Below are 19,148 nucleotides of genomic sequence, written 5' to 3'. Positions count from 1 at the left end.
TCGACTTCAGCGTCTTCAGCTATCAGCTTCAGCGTTTTTAGCTATATAGTGTTTTCAGCTATCGACTTTAGTTTTAAATGTTTTTCCTCTTCGGCCTGCAACCTAAGGTGCGTTTTGGATTTTGGCCCCTTGTGTGATTGAGTTTGACACCCCTGGTTTAACCCTTCCACTCTCCTTGGCTTGTTCACATTAAAAGTGGGGTCATCTGGACCCCACAAGACAGTGCGCTGAACTTTTATTTATCATTGATTTTTGAGTTTCACTAATGTCCATTGCAGACATAAAATCCTGTCAACCTTTGTCCACATTTGTCATGGAAGGAATCACAGATCAATTTATGGTTGGAGTCATCTGGACCCCAAAGACAGCAGAAGGGTTCAGTTGTAACCCAGTGGGCTAGCTTGCTATGCTAGCCAGCCGCCCGGTAGACAGTGTAGCGAGCTCCACAGTCCAGGGAACGGAATCATTAAGCCAATGTGGGACAACACAGGTGTGGCCCACATTTTCTGCCCACTTTTAAACCATATGGGGCCCACTTGGCCTTGCTGGCTCTGGTGTTAAAGGGTGAAATATCCATAAACGACGTCACAGCTTTGGTCAGTCTGTCCCAAATGTGATCCATGTTGGAGACCCCCAAACTGGAGCTTGGTCCAAAAGACACACTCCGATAAAAAAAACATGCTTTTGGAGTTCTTAACATGTTCTTGTGGTATTTTTCTGATGATAGAGGGCACGTGGTAAGAAAATTAAGCTCAAAATGGCATTTTTGAATGTTTCTTTATTCAAATCTTTATGAATCGGGAGCAGATGAAAAAAATGCAGTTTGAAACAGATGGTATTTGTGACGTGTAAAAAAAAAAATCACAAGATCTCTGCTCTGAGATCTCAGCAAAAAGGAGGGGAAGGGGGGCGGGGTTGCTCGATCCCACTTGACCTTTGAATTATCTCCTGCCGTTCTGCAGAAACTGTGCCCTAAAGCAACATTTTTTTTTTTTAATTTGGCTTAAAAATGGCGAAATCTATATTAAATCACCACTTGGAACGCTTTGAAACTAGATTAAAAAAAAAAGATGATCGGACTGAATTTTTAAGCAATACCTCAATCTGAAAACAGTCTTCGGGGATCAAACATAATCTGGTGTGAACGCCCAGAAATCTGTCAGATGAAAACACCTGAAATTTTAATTCCTAATAATCTCTGAACTCTAGAGTGCAAAGATTACTGGAAGCAGTTGTTTTCCCTCTGCTGAGAAACGCCACCACTCAGCCGCCGCTGTTTACTTCTTACCTCAGAAGTGGCTTTCTCCTCTCCGCGGGGGTTAAAGGGTCAGACCAAATCCACTAATTCATTCCTGTAAAAGAGCAGAAATCACGATTAAGCAGATTTGGAGCGGCAAAACAGCCGCCGTGCGTCGTCCCTCCAGCAGGCCACCTCTAGTCAAACATTGTGGATCGGTCGGCCGTGTTTGTTCACCCTGAGAACCGAGCAGCTGGCAGAGAGCAGAGATTTCTCCACTGCAAGAATGCGGGGGGGATTAACGCTGAAGAGTGCTCGAGAGGGAGACTTAACAAGACGCCGAAAAGCTGCGAGCGCGGCTCCATCTTCAGAACGAACCCTTCGTCATTAACGAAGACGAGCTGCAGACGCTGCCGTTATTTAGCACAACATAGACGGCCTAATAAGCACGCTAGCCGGCGCAGGCTGATCATTTCAAACATGACTCAGGTGGAGGAGCTCGTCAAAACTCTTACGTGTGCACGGCCTGTGACTCACAAGTCTGCAGGACCCGACAAACGCTGACCAGCTTTTCAACGTTTGAGCAAATCATTAACAGGGCTGACTCATCCACCACAGGTCTTATTCCAACTGAAACAAGCCGCTGAATCACAGTTTGGATGGATAAAAAAACAAATTCAGGCGTGTAGGGTGACTGGAAGTATCCGTGGGGGGGTCTGCTGTGTGACCGTGCTGCCAATCTGGCCTCAGCTGTTCTCTGGGACGGCATGTGGCATGAAGAGCCTGCGCACGGGTGTGTGTTTTCACTGCAAACACACTAAAAGTGTGTCAAAGTGCACAAGATGTGCAGACACGAGAGAAAAAAAAAAAAAAAAAAAACAGGGCAGCTCAGATTACAAATAAACCCACCGCCACCCGCCTGCTGCCTTAAGTTAATGGATGATATTGCTCAGTCAACACAAGGCAATTGAACAGGTGTGGCAGTGACACATGCGCTCGTGCAGCTGCGGGGAACAGTTGCTTTAGTCACAACAGCGCAGGGGCCGGCGAGCAGCTGCTCCTGAAAACAAAGGCGAGGCCTGCAGCACAGGCGCTAGCTTATGATGAAGGGCCACAGGCTGTGCACAGATCAGGACAACAACACTCCCCCCTCAGACTCTGACGCTCCAACTGCGGCGCGCCTGCAGCCACACGACCGTTTTGTTGACCTCTGTCCAAAAAACACAAATGCGCCAAAAAGGTGCCCTGTTCCCTCTTTAAAGAAAGAGTCGCACCTCCAGAACAAGGAGGAACACAGAGTCCACAGTGTGGTGGACACAGGTGTGTCCTTGTGCACCGCCGCCTCCGCTTTTGGGTGGTTCATTTCCTGTCAGGGCAGGAAGTGGGAAGGAGCAGCGATGATGTCACAGCGAGAAATAAAGACAGGATTGTTGAAGGAAAAAAAAAAATCACAAGGCAGAAACTTTTAAGCATTAACGGTCAGAAAGTTTATCCAGAGATGATTGACCTCAACTTGGATTAGACTTAAAAAGAAAGTAAAAATCTGGGATATTCCCAAACTTGTGTTACATACAGATGGGAAAACGGTCGCCAACACAACAGGAAAACTCACATTAGCGCACGACTCAGCACAATGAGGCCTCGCTGACGGCTGGAATCAAGCAAAAGGTCTGTTTTTATTTGCGTTAGCCAAAACACCCAAACACTTCACGATAGTGACGCCACAAAGACTACGCTCTAAAGATAGAATGTAGAGTAGTGTTTTACTACCAATAGAGGATAGAAGGTCCAAAATCCAAATTCCATGACTCAGGGTTAGGCTGGTGAGGCACCCGCCTTCCACTGCCACAAAAAAACCACATTGCACTGGACCCTTTGGAGCTCTAACAGAGGTCGTGGAATGACTTTAGATCAGGGGAGTCAAACTTAATCTCACAAGGGGCCAAAATCCAAAACACGCCAAATTAGACTAAAAATCAAACGACAAAAAATAGGTTAGCCAAAACAGCTAGCATGTAGCCGACTAAAATAATAAACTTCATTCATTCATTCATTCATCTTCCAGACTGCTTCCACCCTTTCGGGGTCGCGGGGGTGCCAGAGCCTATCCCGGCTACTAATGGGCGAAGGCGGGGTACACTCTGGACAGGTCGCCAGTCTGTCTCAGGGCCTCAATCACACACTCATTCACTCTCACATTCACACCTAGGGGCAATTTAGAGTCACCAATTAACCTATGAAGCATGTTTTTGGACGGTGGGAGGAAGCCGGAGTCCCCGGTGAAAACCCACGCATGCACGGGGAGAACATGCAAACTCCACACAGAAAGGTCCCAGCCGGGATTCGAACCGGGGCCTTCTCGCTGTGAGGCGAGAGCGCTAACCACTGCGCCACCGTGCAGCCCTGATAAACTTCAAAATAGCCTAAAAAATATGGAAAAAAAAAGCCTAAATTGGACAAAAATGCTACCATGTAGCTGAGATATTAGCTAAACTCAAAAACAGTCTAAAAAATCTTAGTAAATGCCAAAATAATCCAAAAAGATAGGCAATTTTTCAAACTTTAAAACCATAATGTTTAACATAATTATGAACAATATAAAGGGAGAAATATTATTCCAGAATAAATCAAATCAATTTAATTCAACTAGTTGGGGGTTAGTCGACTATCAAAATAATTGTTTGTGGAAGCACCAACAAAAAGGGATTGTCAAAGACTTTAACAAGAGTCACTCCAAAGAGAGGAAGTTGCTGATGAGAATTAGACTAAATCTGTTTTTTGAGATCATCTCAGCATTGACAATATTAGCGTTCAATTTAAAAACGCTGGTCAGATGATGGATGTTTTGCTTTGCTGGGAAGGTACATTAGTATCGACCGTCTTATTGCTCCAAATTCATCATGACCAACCACTTCTGTTCACCCGGAGAGGAGGGACTCTGACCCTTGGCTGGGTCAAATCCAATCTTCAAGTGTGTGTTTCAAATAGGACAATCAACAAAACATAAAAATACAACCTTTATCAGAATTTTAGCAGCTAAAATACAACTCAGCCAAACGTTTACCATCAGGCCTTTCACTAATACACATTAATGTCTAGCTGGGAATAACAGGAAGCCCATGTCCTTTTAATAGTGGGATTCTCCACGCAGCAAAAGCCTCTGGAAGAACCACACATGGTGGAAATTACTGAATAATGCTGCCTCAGGAATGTTCCCACGATGGCGAGTGGGGTCTCATGGAGCTCCCACTGGCTACCAGCAGGGTTTACTGGGTATTAAGGTCTAACAGGCACATATAGGGTTACGTGATAAAACGCTACAACACATTTGGAACGGTCCCCGAGTCCTCTCTTGCGTCGGGGGGCATCTCTGGAGAGTATCCGTCCGTTCCCAGGCCTCGTCATTACAGCAGCTTGAGCAAAGCCGATCTGCTTAAAGACAGAAATCTCCGTGATTTAACACGGTCTTAAGTCCAGCAATCTCTGGGCTGGAAGCAACACCAGCAGTGAGGGGTGGTAAACGATGACGCTGACCCCGCTTCCGAGGCGTCTCGCGGAGCCAACCGTGATCCAGAAAAGGACTGGCTGTGTGAGGCACGTGGGCCAAAACAATCAAGAATCAGCGGAGAAAGGAGATCAGTCGAGCAGAAAGAGATTAGCAAGCTACTCAGCCACCAACTTAACCCAGAAACTCAGTCAATAGAGCCTTGCAGTCACTTTCAGCACTGCCAGGGTATTATAGTCAATGAGATTTGGAGGGAGGCAGCCAAACATGCACACACACACACATACACATTATTCTGTCAGATTAAGCTTGTTCGTTTGAGTTACTGTCAAGGGATTCTGCTGTAAAGGAAAAAAATGGTGCCAGCCCACTTCTACAGAGCTGGATTCTCTGCATTGTAGGTCACTGCGGAGAAACTGGAGATTCCTTCGGCGTCCTCCATGAACCGAAGAGAAAAGTGGAGCGGCCCGCCAACATCTGGCTGCTACAGTAAATGTGGACCGGCGCATAAAGGCGTGAGACTTTCAAACGTTGGCAAAGGACACCAGGAATAATCAGGGATGACCTCAGTGTTTCCTTCTCATATGACATCATATGAACTCAGAAAAGTCTCTCTGGTCCGTCGCCGACTCTTCCAAGATATCACCCCCCACCAAAAACAACAGCTGGCCGCAGATGTTATGATGACGTACGGTATCTTTTTACCTCCTGGATGGGTCGCTGATCACACGAGCTGCTTGATGAGAGGGAGGTTAGAAGATCTAAGTAAGGAAAGTAGGCTGGGGTGCATTTTTAATGACAAAATGAGGCGTTTCAGCCCCAGTTTTTGCTGTAGAGCGCCAGTATGTGCAACCGACTAAACACACTTGAAACTATGAAAACATATAAATGATTTACAAACACACGCCTACTTTAGATTTTAATGAATAGAGTTTACAGTTCAAGAAATGAACTTTTTTTCAACCTTTAATACTTTTTTTTACAACAAAAACCTAAATTTAAACACCAAAATTAAGAGATTTTAACTATATACAGACTAAAAATGTTTTTCCATCACACTTCTCTCAAGAAATTGGAAGTAATTGCACCTCAAACGCCTGCTTTGCTTTTAATGGTCAACACTTTGGAAAGAAATATCAAAAATAGTGACTCATCTTGCGAATATATGATCGTTCCAATGTACGATAAGTAGCAGCTCTTTCCCTTTGAGCTTTAATTACCTCCATGTTATAATTGAATGTGGTCTAACTAAACCAAATGACATGAAAGGGTGTGGAGAGTTCGTACTGATGCATACAGATGCAGCATTTGCTTTACCGCTTCAGCAAAGCGCCTGAACTGTAATCAGGTCCTGAAGCAAAGAGATCTATAAATATGAACCTGCAGCCGTCCTGACCGGGAAAAAGAGCAGAGCAGTTAGCATCGCAGCACTCACATATCTGCTCTTTTAATGTCTCTCAGGCTGAGAGTCTATTAGCAGCCATTACTTTTACACAGTTAAGTGGTCAACCGTCGCAAAATGATTTAAAAGTTTATTTGAAAAGTTTGTTTAAGGGGTTTAAATGTTCGGTCAGGAAATTATCAGGAAATATCTCAAACATATTAAACTGTTATTAAAAAAGCATACTTACTAATATTAGAAAATTAACTTGTAGAGATGGCAAGTTTTTAATTTAACATTACAACAAAAGATTATCGGAATTAGGTCTGCACAATAAGTCAAAAATGTATCGTTGACACTATATTAGCCCGTGCAATACGAGCATCGCAAAAGACGGCATAAACTGCAATAAATGGTCTTAAATGTTAAACTATCTCATAACTAATCAAATAGTACAAGGGTGTTCAAACTTTTTGCCAAATGGGCCAGATTTGGTAAGGTTGAAATAGTGTGGGGGAACTAATCAGCCTATATTCCTTGAACTATTTTAAAAACATTTAATTTAAATTAGTTGTTTATAAACACTTTACTGCAATAGCATATGTTTCATCTTGTCCAATAAAACAAATACATTTAAATATGTTTTGTTGATTTTGGAAAATGTCTGGAGCTCCAAATTATTGATTTTGTGAAAGGAACCTGCGGGCCACTGGAAATTTGAACACACAGACGAACCCCTTCAGGACCAATAGTGCGGGCCCCTTCAGGACCAATTTGGTGGACCCATTCACGACCAACCGGGCGGGCCCCTTCAGGACCAGCCGGTAGGGACCCATTCACAAACAATCGAGCGGACCAATTCACGACCAATCGGGCAGACCCATTCACGACCAATCAATGGGGACCCATTCACGATCAATCGAGGGGACCCATTCATGACCAATCAATGGGGACCCATTCACGACCAATCAATGGGGACCCATTCACGACCAATCGGGCGGACCCATTCATGACCAATCGGGCGGACCCATTCATGACCAATCAATGGGGACCCATTCACGATCAATCGAGGGGACCCATTCACGATCAATCGAGCGGACCCATTCACGACCAATCGGGCGGACCCATTCACGACCAATCAATGGGGACCCATTCTTGATCAATTGAGTGGACCCCTTTATGACCAATCGGGCGGACCCATTCTCGAGCAATCGGGCGGACCAATTCACAATCAATCGGGAGGCCCCTTCAGGACCAATCGGGCGGACCCAATAATTTAAGTTATGTTGACTTTTATTTATACAAAGCTGTTACAGAGAAATAATGCATTGTTTTTTTTTTATTTGTTATTATTTGTGTATTTCAAGTCAAATCATAATTGCAATATTAATCACCAGTATCGCAGATCGCAAGTTTCCTCATATGGTGCACCCCTAATTAGATGATAAAAAGGGAGGTTTAAGCTTTAACAGGGTTGGATGTAAATTTAAGACAAATATATTAAACAGCCCAAAGAAAATTCAGTGACATGACAGAGTAGAAAGAGCATTTTTAAGAGTAAAAAACTCAGACAAATGCAGAACAGATGTCAGAATTTATAATTCAGGCTTTTCAGAAGTCACGTCATGAGGAAAATTCCAGGGAAGAACATCAAGGAGATGGTTTCTACAAACACACTGGTAACACCGATTTCCAGATTGAAGCTTCTTATTATTTAAGGTGTGGTACCAGATTTGCACAGGACCCAGGGTGTGGTTTTACGCTTTTAAAATGCTAAAATATCAACTTTACAGGATAACTATCAAAATCTGCCCGGACCCTTTGTGGCAGCTGTTTTTACCAGTTTCAAAAAGTTAAAAAATTCAGACAAACTGGCTTTAAAGCCTACCAATACAAACAAAAAGGTCACGACCTCACTCATCGTCCATCTCGTTAACAATCACTGACATAATCCCGAGGACAATCAAAACTAGTTTCCTGGTAAGTATTAAGCCATCTTGAAGCAGCAAGTTAAATCCAGGGAGCTCCGATTGAGTAAACCAACTGTTTATTTTAGGATTTGTGTCGTGCAAAACTCATTTAATGGACAAACCCACAGAATGGTTCAATCCAGTGTGGGTTTGAGGTCTCTCTTTGCTTCAGAGTGATATATTCCACCATGTTCCACCTTGGGAGTCTCAGCCACAATATGATGATAACCTTCAACAGTCTTCATCTCTCAAAGGAGACACGATAAATAAAATTATCTCCTCCTTTAGCTCTATAACGCCGCCATTGTTTTTATGCGTCTTCCAGCTGTAAATAAAGGCAAACCCCCGCGAGGGTTTCCCTGGAATGTGACCCTGAGGTCAGCAGCTACAGAGCAATAACACGAGCGGCACCGCACAGGGGCCGGGTAAACATTTTGAGGCCGAAACGCCGGCATCTGACAGTGGCGTGAGAGGGAGTTTGTTTGTGGGGTGGCGTTTCTGTCTCATCATCAGCCGTCTGCGCCAAACGTGTGCGTCTAGGGAAAAGGCCGTCGAGCGTGCACGCCAAACCCCTGCAGCGGTTTTTACAAGAACCCTCGGAGGAAACGCCGACCGAGCCAACATTTAGCCTGTAAAATGCTGGATGTTAAAGCAATCCGAAGAGTGAGGCGTAAATCCAGCCGCTCCATCTGAATACAGTAACTCACACGAGACGCCTCATTCATCACCAGGAGTCTAACGGTTTTATATACAGCAGCCAGTACATTTCCACAGACCCTTGTGGAAGTTCTTGACGCAGCTCTGAAGCACTCCAGCTCGCTTTAAGTGAGTTGTCTCCGAGTCAAAGAACCATTATCCACGGAAAGACTTTAAAACAGGCAAACCTGGTCATTCATCATCGCGCTCCGTGATCGATGTGGTGAGGAATGAAACCTAAAACCATAAATCACCTCCACCATCTATGCTCTCCTGAATGTAGCAGGTGGATTATTTCTAATCTTTGATGTTAGGATCAAATTCAACTCCAAAACTATACCTCACCCCTTCCTGAGGCTATGACCGCCACAAGTACAGCCATACCATCCTTGTTATGTTTTAACTGAAACTACAGTTCATTTGGGTGCTGTGATCGCTCCAAACTGTACTCTAGCGTAGTACAAATATAGTCAGGACACTCATCTCCACACCTTTGGCATGAGTTACAGGGCACTAGATATTAAATATACTCTCAGTTCTCTAAATAAGACTAATTTATTGTAATCTATAGGTAGAAAGTAAACCAAAACCACCATCTAATTTTATTTTAATGGATAATTGAAGAATCCAGAAGCTCGATCATCCAAAGAGACCTCAGAGTGGACCCGCTGCCCCTCTATATCGTGAGGAGCCAGTTGAGGTGGCTCGGCATCTGGTCCAGATGCCTCCTGGACGCCTCCCTGTGGAGGTGTTCAGGGTATTTCTTACTGGTTGGAGGCTCCAGAGAAGACCCAGGACACGCTAAAGAGAGAGGCTGGTCTGGGAACGCCTCAAGGCCCCCTACAGGAGCTGGAGGAAGTGACCGGAGAGAGGGAAATCTGGGCCTCGTTGCCTAGACTGCTGCCCCCGCGACCCCCCCAGACAGACAGATGATCATATTCAAGCCCTATGATAGACTGGAAACTTGTCCAGGGTGTATTCCACCTTCACCTGGGATAGGCTCGAGTCCAGAGGGCCGATACCTGTATCAGCAAATATTTGTACTGAGCACTTGCCTGAAACGATGAACCAGTAAGTTGTAAGACGGAACGAGGTTTGTGTGGCGTATCCAAGGCAACCCCCATTTCCTCCTTCCAAAGGATAAATAGAGGACAGCAGCAATGTGTTTTCCATCTATTTTGTTTCAACATTAGCAAAAACAACAAACTGTGCAGCCATTTTTAGCCCAAACAGATGTGAGGACGGTTAAATTTGAATGTTATGTCATCAGATAGACTAAAACACCAGACGAAGATTCTCGGGCTTTGGGGCATCTGCTCTCATGCCCGGACCGCAGGTCAGGGAGCGGTCAGAGTTGGCCAACAATTGCACATTAGCATATTTCAGCAGAGCTGCCTGATGTGAGCACCATCCGTCAACGTGGGTTTTTCCAGAGCTCCCCGTGTTTCCGGTCACATGCTCTCGTTACGCCACCGGTCGACTGCAGTACAGTAGCAGAGGGAAAGGGGGTTGGGGAGAACGCAGCAGTGAGAACCCGCCACCTGCTTTTGTCAAAGTCACACAGATTAATAGCTGCTTAAGAGGGTTTATGGTGAAGGACTGAACAGCAAAGGGAGCGCCGATGGATAAACAACACACTGCAGCGTCCCTGTTGCATCGGAGATGAAAAATACCAACAAATATAGGTCATGTCAAGCGTTCATCTTGTTAAGCTTCATAAACAATGACATGCATTTGTGGAACATAAAGACAAATTTACTTGTTTTTGTTTGTGTTTTGAACGATGCTAGTTTCTTTTTACATTATTGTTGTTTTTTTGTGTGTCAAAAATAGACATAATCCATATTTATTATTAAAAAAAAGAAGGTCATGAATGTAAATCCAAATTTCTTAAAGGTTAAAGTAAGACTATGCGGCTCCTTCCAGGTTTTGATCAGTAGAAAACGAGTCCAATTGACTGTTTTACTGTTAAAGGTTGCCGACCCCTGGACTAGTTCTAGAGTTACGATGAAAGCACTTAATAAAGTCTTACTTTCATCTCTGACTCTTTTGTCTCGTCTCATATCCCTTACAAGTGACAAGCTAACCTTACAGCTGTTAGAACACAACAAGACCATTCTAGAGTAGATAAGTCTATGGTCACCTGTCAATCACAAGACCACGCCCCCATTTGTGGTTAAGTTTCTTCGCAAATGATATTTAACTAGAAACTTTAATAGTATTTGGTAATATGCTATTTCTGAAACCAGCCTCTAGTGGTCATGTGAGGAACTGCAGCAATTAATGTCTCCTGTAAATTGGATAAATCTACAGTTACCTGTGTTCATGAAAGAATATCAATGTTCATATTTTCACCAATAATAAGTACCAAATCGAATACATTTTGGTAAATATTGTACTGAGCACTTGCCTGAAATGAATAACCAGTAAGTTGTAAGAAGGAACAAAGCTCGTTTGGCGTATCCAAGGCAACTACCATTTCCTCTTTGGAAGGATAAATACAGGACAGCAGCAATGTGTTTTCCATCTATTTTGTTGTAACGATGGCAAAAACAACACTTTTTCTAATAAGTCACCTACTGGTTACCTTGTGAACTGAACTGGTTCCAGTTGTTTTGTCATAGACCATTCATTGACAAAGCTAATTATAATCTGGTGTCCGGAAAATACGGTAATACAACGTTAATCTTTTTACCATCTTTTGGAAAAGAATACAACTCTCTGGTGTTTGGAATAAATAGTTAAAAACAGAAAAAGTAAAGGAAGTGCTGCCACAAACGATTATTTTAATAGTCAACTAATCCCCGATTATTTTTTCCGATAAGTCAACTAATTGGGTCATGCGCAAACTTGATGCAAAGCACACATCTTATCCGTGATTAGCTTTAAACCAACTAAAAACTTGATATATATCATTACCTGTGATAATGCTAGTGTGAATGCTGTAAGCTGAATTTCCTCAAGATATTAGTGCCAATAGCTGAAGATGTTGGAACATAATAGCTGAAATTTCTGAAGCTAATAGCTGAAAAAGCTGAAGCTGATAGCCAGCTAAAATAGTTAAATGCGAAATTAGCCTTAAAAAAAACAAAAAAAAACCCTAGGTTAGCCAAAACAGCTAGCATGCAGCTGAAATATTAACTAAACTCCAAAACAGCCTAAAAAAACGAAACAAATCTAAAAATTTGCAAAAACACATGTAGGTGAAATATTAGCAAACTCCAAATTAGCCTAAGAAAACGTAATAAATGCCAAAATATTCCAAAAAAGCTAGCAGAATGCCATTATAACTTTCAGATTTACTAAACTCTGACTCTATATCATATAAGTTACGACTAATCGACTATTAAACTAGTTGCTAACTATTTTAATTGTCGATTAGTGGACTAATCGTGGCAGCCCTAGTAATGGCGTAAAAGTAGTGGTCCATTAAGACAAAGCTACTCAAGTGTAAAGCTGCCACGACTAGTCGACTAATCGATGACTAACTTACCAGTTGATTAGTCGTCACTTTTTATTATATATGGAGTTAGAGTGTAGTAAAGCTGAACAAGGTTGTGAGTTTAAGTTAGTTTAAAGCTAATGATGGTTAAAATGTGTGCTTTACATACATTTTGTGCACGATCAGATTAGTCGACTAATCGGAAAGAACAATTGGTGATTGGTCGGATATTAAAATAATAGTTTGTGGCAGCCCTACTCAAGTAAACTCAAAAGTATTATAAGTAGGGCCGGGAATTGATTAAAAAAATTAACTAATTAATCGCAAACTGGAGGAAAATTAATCCCGATTATTTATTTTTTTTATTTACAGTATGAAACTTGCATGATATGACAGACCATGGATCAAGTATCTAAACCAAAAAAATATCAAGATTAAAGTACTGAAAACCAATTAATTTGGTGCAATTAATTTGCATTAATAAATATTAACGCGTTAATCATGATTTGTTTATCTCGTGCGTTAATGCGTCAACATACACAGCCCTAACTATAAGACTATGATATTTAATTGGTCACTGTTTTTTTCTGACAAGTACATTGACAGGGTGTAATGTCAATGGGTTCATGTTTTTCTAGTGATACATGAAGGTCATAAAAAGCAGGCCCAACTGTAAAGAACAGCACACGGTCAACACAAATATCTGGATATCAAGTTCCCAGCAGTAGGAGGCCGCGTCTTAAGTTGAAGTATTTATATATGAAAAGGCCAAAAGGAAGCACATGTTATCTGGAACAGCAGAGGCTCTGCAGGCCACAGGGAGTCTGTCCAACCATTTGTCTTTGTTTGCAAATGGCAGGGGCAGCTGCCGCCAAAGGTCAGCAAAATGTTACCAGAACAAGGCTCTACAGAGCAAAAACACGCCCGGCGAGACGCTCCCTCGTCACTTGATGGTTCCATCCAGTTTGCACTCAGAAAGTCTCAAAAAGATCAAATTCCACTTTCCCCCCCAGCAGCATTTGAAGTGCCATCCTCCCCCTGCCCCCCGTAACACAACCGGGGTAAGCCTACACCGACCAGCACCGGCACCCCGAGCCTCGTCTTTGGAGCTTTTATGTCAGGACACAAGTTGCATGACTGAGTGCTGACAGATATGCAGACCAGGAGGCAGGAAAAAAAAGAAAAGATGTCTGACATCCATCATCTTTAACACGCCTTGGGTTCACTGCTGAAGCTCGCTCTGGTTTTCTCATCAAGAGAAAAGCATGACTTTAAGAAAATGGGGTTGGGACGGAGCCTAGACGGAAAGAGGAATACATCAGTTTGTGCCAAAAGCAAGTGCTCCCCAATGTGACTTCTCCCTCATCCTGCTTTTCTGAAGAAAAGAGCAGAAAATCCCTAAAAGAGCTTTTAATCAGACCGCTTTTCTGATTTCTGACGTGCTTTTCACCTGACTTAATCCTTCATAAAAGCTTCAACTCTAAACAGAAGCCTGTGCAGGAATGTGCTTCTATGATTCCACTTCTGTGAAAACTCTTTGAGTTGAAGAAAAGCGTCATACCAAAGCTGTTTGGTCTGTGGGAGTTTGTTTCCTCAGATAGTCTACTTTGTTTGGCACCCGTGACAGCTCACCCAAATTGGAGTGTCGACTGAACAAGTTAAAGCCTCAGTCACCAACAACACCCAGTACGAGTGTTTGTTTGGTCTTCCTGATCTGTAGAGGGTCATAGAGAGGAGCGTCCATACTTTAAGGTGAGTGCAGGTACCGTTAGTTCCTCATACTGCCACCTCAAGGGACGCCATGAAAATGGAACGTACCATTGTTGTGTGCGTGGTAAATGTATTGTGAAGGACAATGGAAGTTCCATTCACTTGTGGCACACTCTGGTCATAAGTGCGAATACTGGCCCCTTGCTGGGTGCGAGGGGTGTGTACGTGATACGCAAGTGCCTGTAGGACACAGGCACATGGATCCTATCGAGGATGCGGGCACTTGATTGAGGATACTACGATTGTCTAATTTCTAACAGTCAGGCTCCTTGCTTGCGTAGAACACAACATTTGGGCAAGTTGAAAAAAGAATGACACGCCTTCCTCTCATTGACTCATCAACTTCCCTTGCGTGTTGCATCAAGTGTTCACTACGACCTGTCGCTCACAGGATGCCACATTAACATTTTCGCTCAACGGGAAAACCTAGCGGTCTACGACCTTGATATTTCCTACAGGCAATTTGCATTCCCCATGCAAAAAGTTTGTCCATTTCTAGCCCACAGTATCCACCTGTAAGGACAGTTGTGACTGGTGCTGGAAATCACTGGGTACCTCACGATACGATGTGATACGCAATACATGGTTCACAATATCACAATTCTGCAATAATTGAAAAAAAATCATCTCTTATAACTAACAATGTACAGAAGAACACATATTTTCTAGGAAAATATACCCCTATTTATTTTCTAGCTTGAACACAATCAAAACAAGCAACTTCATCTTTATTTTGTAAAACAAATAACAGAAACTTGGACAACATTGCTGAAATCAGTAATATTGTCTTTGACAAGCATTGACACCAACTGAATTGGAATTATATGTAAAATTCAGTGTTGACAATAGTAAACATGAACAGCAGTGTCACTACTTGGTGCAAAACTGTTGTAAACAACAGAACAAAAATTAAATAATTCAAGTAGCTGACACATCGGTGCCTGCAACCAAAGGATGACGAATATAACGTTTTACAGCCTCTTTGAACAAAAATAAAAGATCAATACTCGGTGAGAACCCATCGAGAATCAATTGCACGAATAAATGTTGTGATTTATTGGTATTTTGGCACAGCCCTACTTGTGACTAGGCCTCAAATTTTCCAAGAGTCTTGTTTATTTGCAAGTGAACTCTGGCGCGGTTCACTTTAGCCTCATTTACACTGAGTGATCCAGTACGGTATGATGCGTTTTGAGCATTTCCATTGTAAAATGGACCCATTAAACAGTACCAAACCAAGGTCCATAGAAGGTCTATGGTGGTCCATAGAAAAATGGAATGGAACAGTTGGGGCGGAGCCACTGTAGCCACCCGTTGATTGACGACCTTTAAAAGCACCAATATAATGCTCATTTAAGCTAAGGTTTCCAGCGGCAGTATTCTTCTTAGCCGGCTTTTCGTGGACGCTCTTGTTCAGAGCTTGTTTGAAGTGTTTCTATCCTCCAAATATCATAATAATATAGGTATCACAGGGACAGCTGATTATCTGAACCAAATGTGTTGATCAGACTCAGAATCTGGAATCACCTAAACCCGGTAAACAGCTGTAAGCAGAGGCTGGACAGCAAGAACAGCAGAGGAACAGAATAAGGAAGTCTAACTCAATTTTCTTCTTAAAATACAGGACTAGCTCTACTTAGAATCATGGAAATACTATTTTCTGAAGACATGCGGGACAAGTATGAGCTAAAAACGCCTAAAGGAACACATCAGAGAGTTCTCCGAAATGCTTTGGACGTTTGTTATGTCAGTCCAGACAAAAGGGAAATCTTGATTCGATGTTTACCGTCAGAAAAGCTAGCTTGAAGGTCTGAAGGGGATGCAAAGAAAAGGCCAGTCGGTATTCTCAACCCATTAATTTCACTGTAAAGAGGTGGATTACATCCTAACTGTCCTCCTTTCTTCCTAAACGCAGAGTGAGGCTTTCAGTCCCGTGCTTTGTGGATGCAAATTAAGCGTGCCTTAAGGACACAGACGGTCTATTATCATGCCACCAAGGGGAATAAAGGCCGGGCCAAGTGCCTGTTTAGTGGCTTCTGTTTGTTTGGTTGTGTCGGCCAATAAATTAAAGTTACAGCGTACCAGAACCAGGTCCGGGCCTCTGAGGGGATCAGAAAACGCGCAATCTCACGACAGAAAAATAAGATGCATTTAAAATCCCAAATGAGAAGCAAGGGGTGGGAAGGAATATAATTCAAAAGGACCACAAAAAACCAAAAACATTCCCAAAGATAAATAAAACTACAAAATGAAAGGCAAGCAGATGGTAACCAATGACCACTGAAGCACAGAATGTAACAAATGCTACCCAGAATGAGGAAAAACTTTCCGAGTGGGTGATAAAATGAGATGCAGGGTGGCTAAAATGTGCAAGAATAAAAGTTAAGAATGCACCCCAATAATGCTTTCACACTGAGCTGTTAGGTTCTTTATTTGGTAGAAAAAACTCAGGAGAGAGCTCAAATAAAAACAAAGAAAGTTTTAGGTTCACTTGCAAGCGAATCCTGGCGCAGTTCATTACAGGGTGAATGCAAAGAGACTGTCCAGCAAAAATAAATATGAATGGTACAAAAAAAGGCATATATCACATGTGTCAAAGTAAAGGTCCGTGGGTCGGATTCGGCCCGGCCGGCAAGTCTATCCAGATAATTTTATTTTATTGTTATTAATAGACCAATGTTATCTTGCACTCATTTCTAACTATTTCAATTTTGACAAAATATTTTTTATGGACGGTAAAATATTAAAAACTATTTAAAGTTTAAGTTGATTTATTCTAAAAATATATTCTTGGCTTTTGATTTTTCATAATTATGCTAAAAAGTTACGGTTCTCAATTTTTTTAAAGTTGGCATCCGTTAGCTTTTTGGACTATTTTGGCATTTATTAAGATTTTTTAAGTTGTTTAGCTAATATTTCAGCGACATGCTAGCTGTTTAGACTAATTTAGGTTTTTTAAAAATTTTTAGGCTGTTTAGGAGTTTCACTAATATTTCAGCGACATGCTAGCTGTTTTGACCAATTTAGGTTTAGGTTTTTTAAATTTTTTTAGGCTGTTTTGGAGTTTAGCTAATATTGACATGCTAGGTGTTTTGGGTAATTTTGGCTTTGTTTCCCCATTAAATAAGGCTATTTTTTCAGTTACATGCTAGCTGTTTTTGGCTAACCTAAGTTTTTTACTAGTTTGTAGCTTTTTAGGCTAATTTAGCATTTAGCTAATAATTTAGCTGGCTAACAACTTCAGCATATTCAGTGGTCAAATTCAGCTTATAGCATTCGCACTAGCATTATCGCAGGTAATGCTATATATCTATTTCATAATTATGTTTAAAAATTACATTTTTAAAGTTTTAAAAATGTTGTTTTAGAATGTTCAATAAATGTTTATGATGTTCTGCCCGCGACCTAAGGTTTGTTTTGGATTTTTTTCCCCCCGTGTCTGATTAAGTTTTGACATCCCTGATTTAAGTGGTGAAAAAAATAATAATTATTATGCAAACGGCTTAAAAATGTCACCTTACAGTAAATGGTTGAATTTAAAGGCAGTTTTGAATGGTTTCATGGAGGTGAAAGCCGGGACTAGCTTTGGTCTCGTGGCGGTGGATGAAGCCGCGGACATTTAACCGGACAAGCCGACAAAGAGAAGGTGAGCGCGTGAGCGGACCGCCGCGGATGGATATATGGTCAGAAATCCAGAATCCTCTTTCTTTAAAAGACGACCTGTGGTGCGGTGTGACCACACCAGGTGACTGCCAACCCGAGTGCGACGACACCATCGGCCATTACCGGGAGCGGAGAGCCTCCTCCCGCCGATCGGGGTGGAGACCTGGACATCTTTTGCTGTTCAGCAGGATGCGGAGGAGGGAGAAAAACAACCATCCGCCAACGCCACCTTGCTGAAATCCGCCTCTAAATGCGGATAAATGTTAGAAAACAAAGGATGGTGGCTCCCGGGAGAGCCGCGGCTCTGTTTCCCCAGTCCACCCAAACGCTGCACACCCTTTCCCCCCCTCCTCAAAGAAAAGGGGCTCTTCAATGGCCGCTAAAGGGGGACACAAACCGGCCCGTCTAACCACCCCAAATATACGTCATTAAACGAGCATCAGCGCCGGTGCCGTCTAAATACTGGATCCGTTAAAAAGTGCACCCGCAAACACTTCGCCTCCCTCCCGAGGTCACATTCTGGGATGGGCTGCCAACAATAAGACACACACTAATGTGCTGCTTTCACTCATTTCATTCAGGAATACAACATTAAAATCCCTACACATGTCAAGAAAACACAGGAATTAAAACTAAAAGTGAACTTACAATAAACGGGGTCCACAAAGAAGGTCCTCTATTATCCCGTTTTCCACAGACGGAGTGAATTAACCGTCCTGTTTTCGCCGGAACTAATCTAGAAAACTGTTTTTTGTTGTTGTTTCTGCGGGTGATTTATCTGAAAGTGCCCGCTGACTGGCTTTCGCCCTCCGCCTGGCCCGCAACCCACAGATCTGTTGCCATTCTGCTCCTTCTCTCCCGCAGCTGCTGAGGAGACGCGCGCGCCGCGCCGTCGTTTCCTGTCCAGCCCAGCGCCGGACGCTGCGTTCACGGACCGCCGGAGAAATCTTATCAGAGCCCACGAGACGTGTCCGTGAATCCGACAAAACCCGAACACTAAACTCTAGAAAATACCCTCTGACGCCTTTTGATTATAGTGCTAATATTTTATAAATAAACAAAAGTATATTTAAATATTTGTAGTAGAATTTAACATTTAAAACATTCATATTTCTGAGCAACTCTAAGAGGTATGTTCTGTTGTCTTTGTTCACCTAACACAGGGGTGTCAAACTCAGTTGTACAAGAGGCAAAAATCCATATTACACCTTAGGTCGCGGCGAACAGAATAAACATTTATTGTACACTCTAAAAGTAAAAATGTAAAACTTTAAAACCATAACCTTTTAACATGATTATGAACTAGATATATAGCATTATCTGCAATAATGCTAGTGTGGATGCTGTAAGCTGAATTTGGCCGCTGAAGACACTAGTGCTGATAGCTAATAATGCTGAAATTGATAGCTGAAAACTCTGAAGCTGAAAAAGCAAAGTTAATAGCTGAGATAACTGAAACTAATAGCTGAAAACGCCAAAGCTGA

General features: G+C 42.4%; 1 protein-coding gene across 1 annotated transcript in view; it reads right to left on the bottom strand.

Moving 5' to 3' along the window:
* The window catches only part of raph1b (Ras association (RalGDS/AF-6) and pleckstrin homology domains 1b), a gene marked incomplete in the record, with an annotated part of 61,721 nt that overhangs the window by 34,702 nt on the left and 7,871 nt on the right, over nt 1–19,148 (bottom strand). Inside the window, 1 exon segment of the mRNA XM_024294304.2 lies at nt 1,289–1,352.

The sequence above is a fragment of the Oryzias melastigma genome, linkage group LG2 (assembly GCF_002922805.2).
Source record: "Oryzias melastigma strain HK-1 linkage group LG2, ASM292280v2, whole genome shotgun sequence".
Taxonomy (NCBI): Eukaryota; Metazoa; Chordata; class Actinopteri; order Beloniformes; family Adrianichthyidae; genus Oryzias; species Oryzias melastigma.
This window is presented reverse-complemented; position numbering and strand designations above follow the sequence as displayed.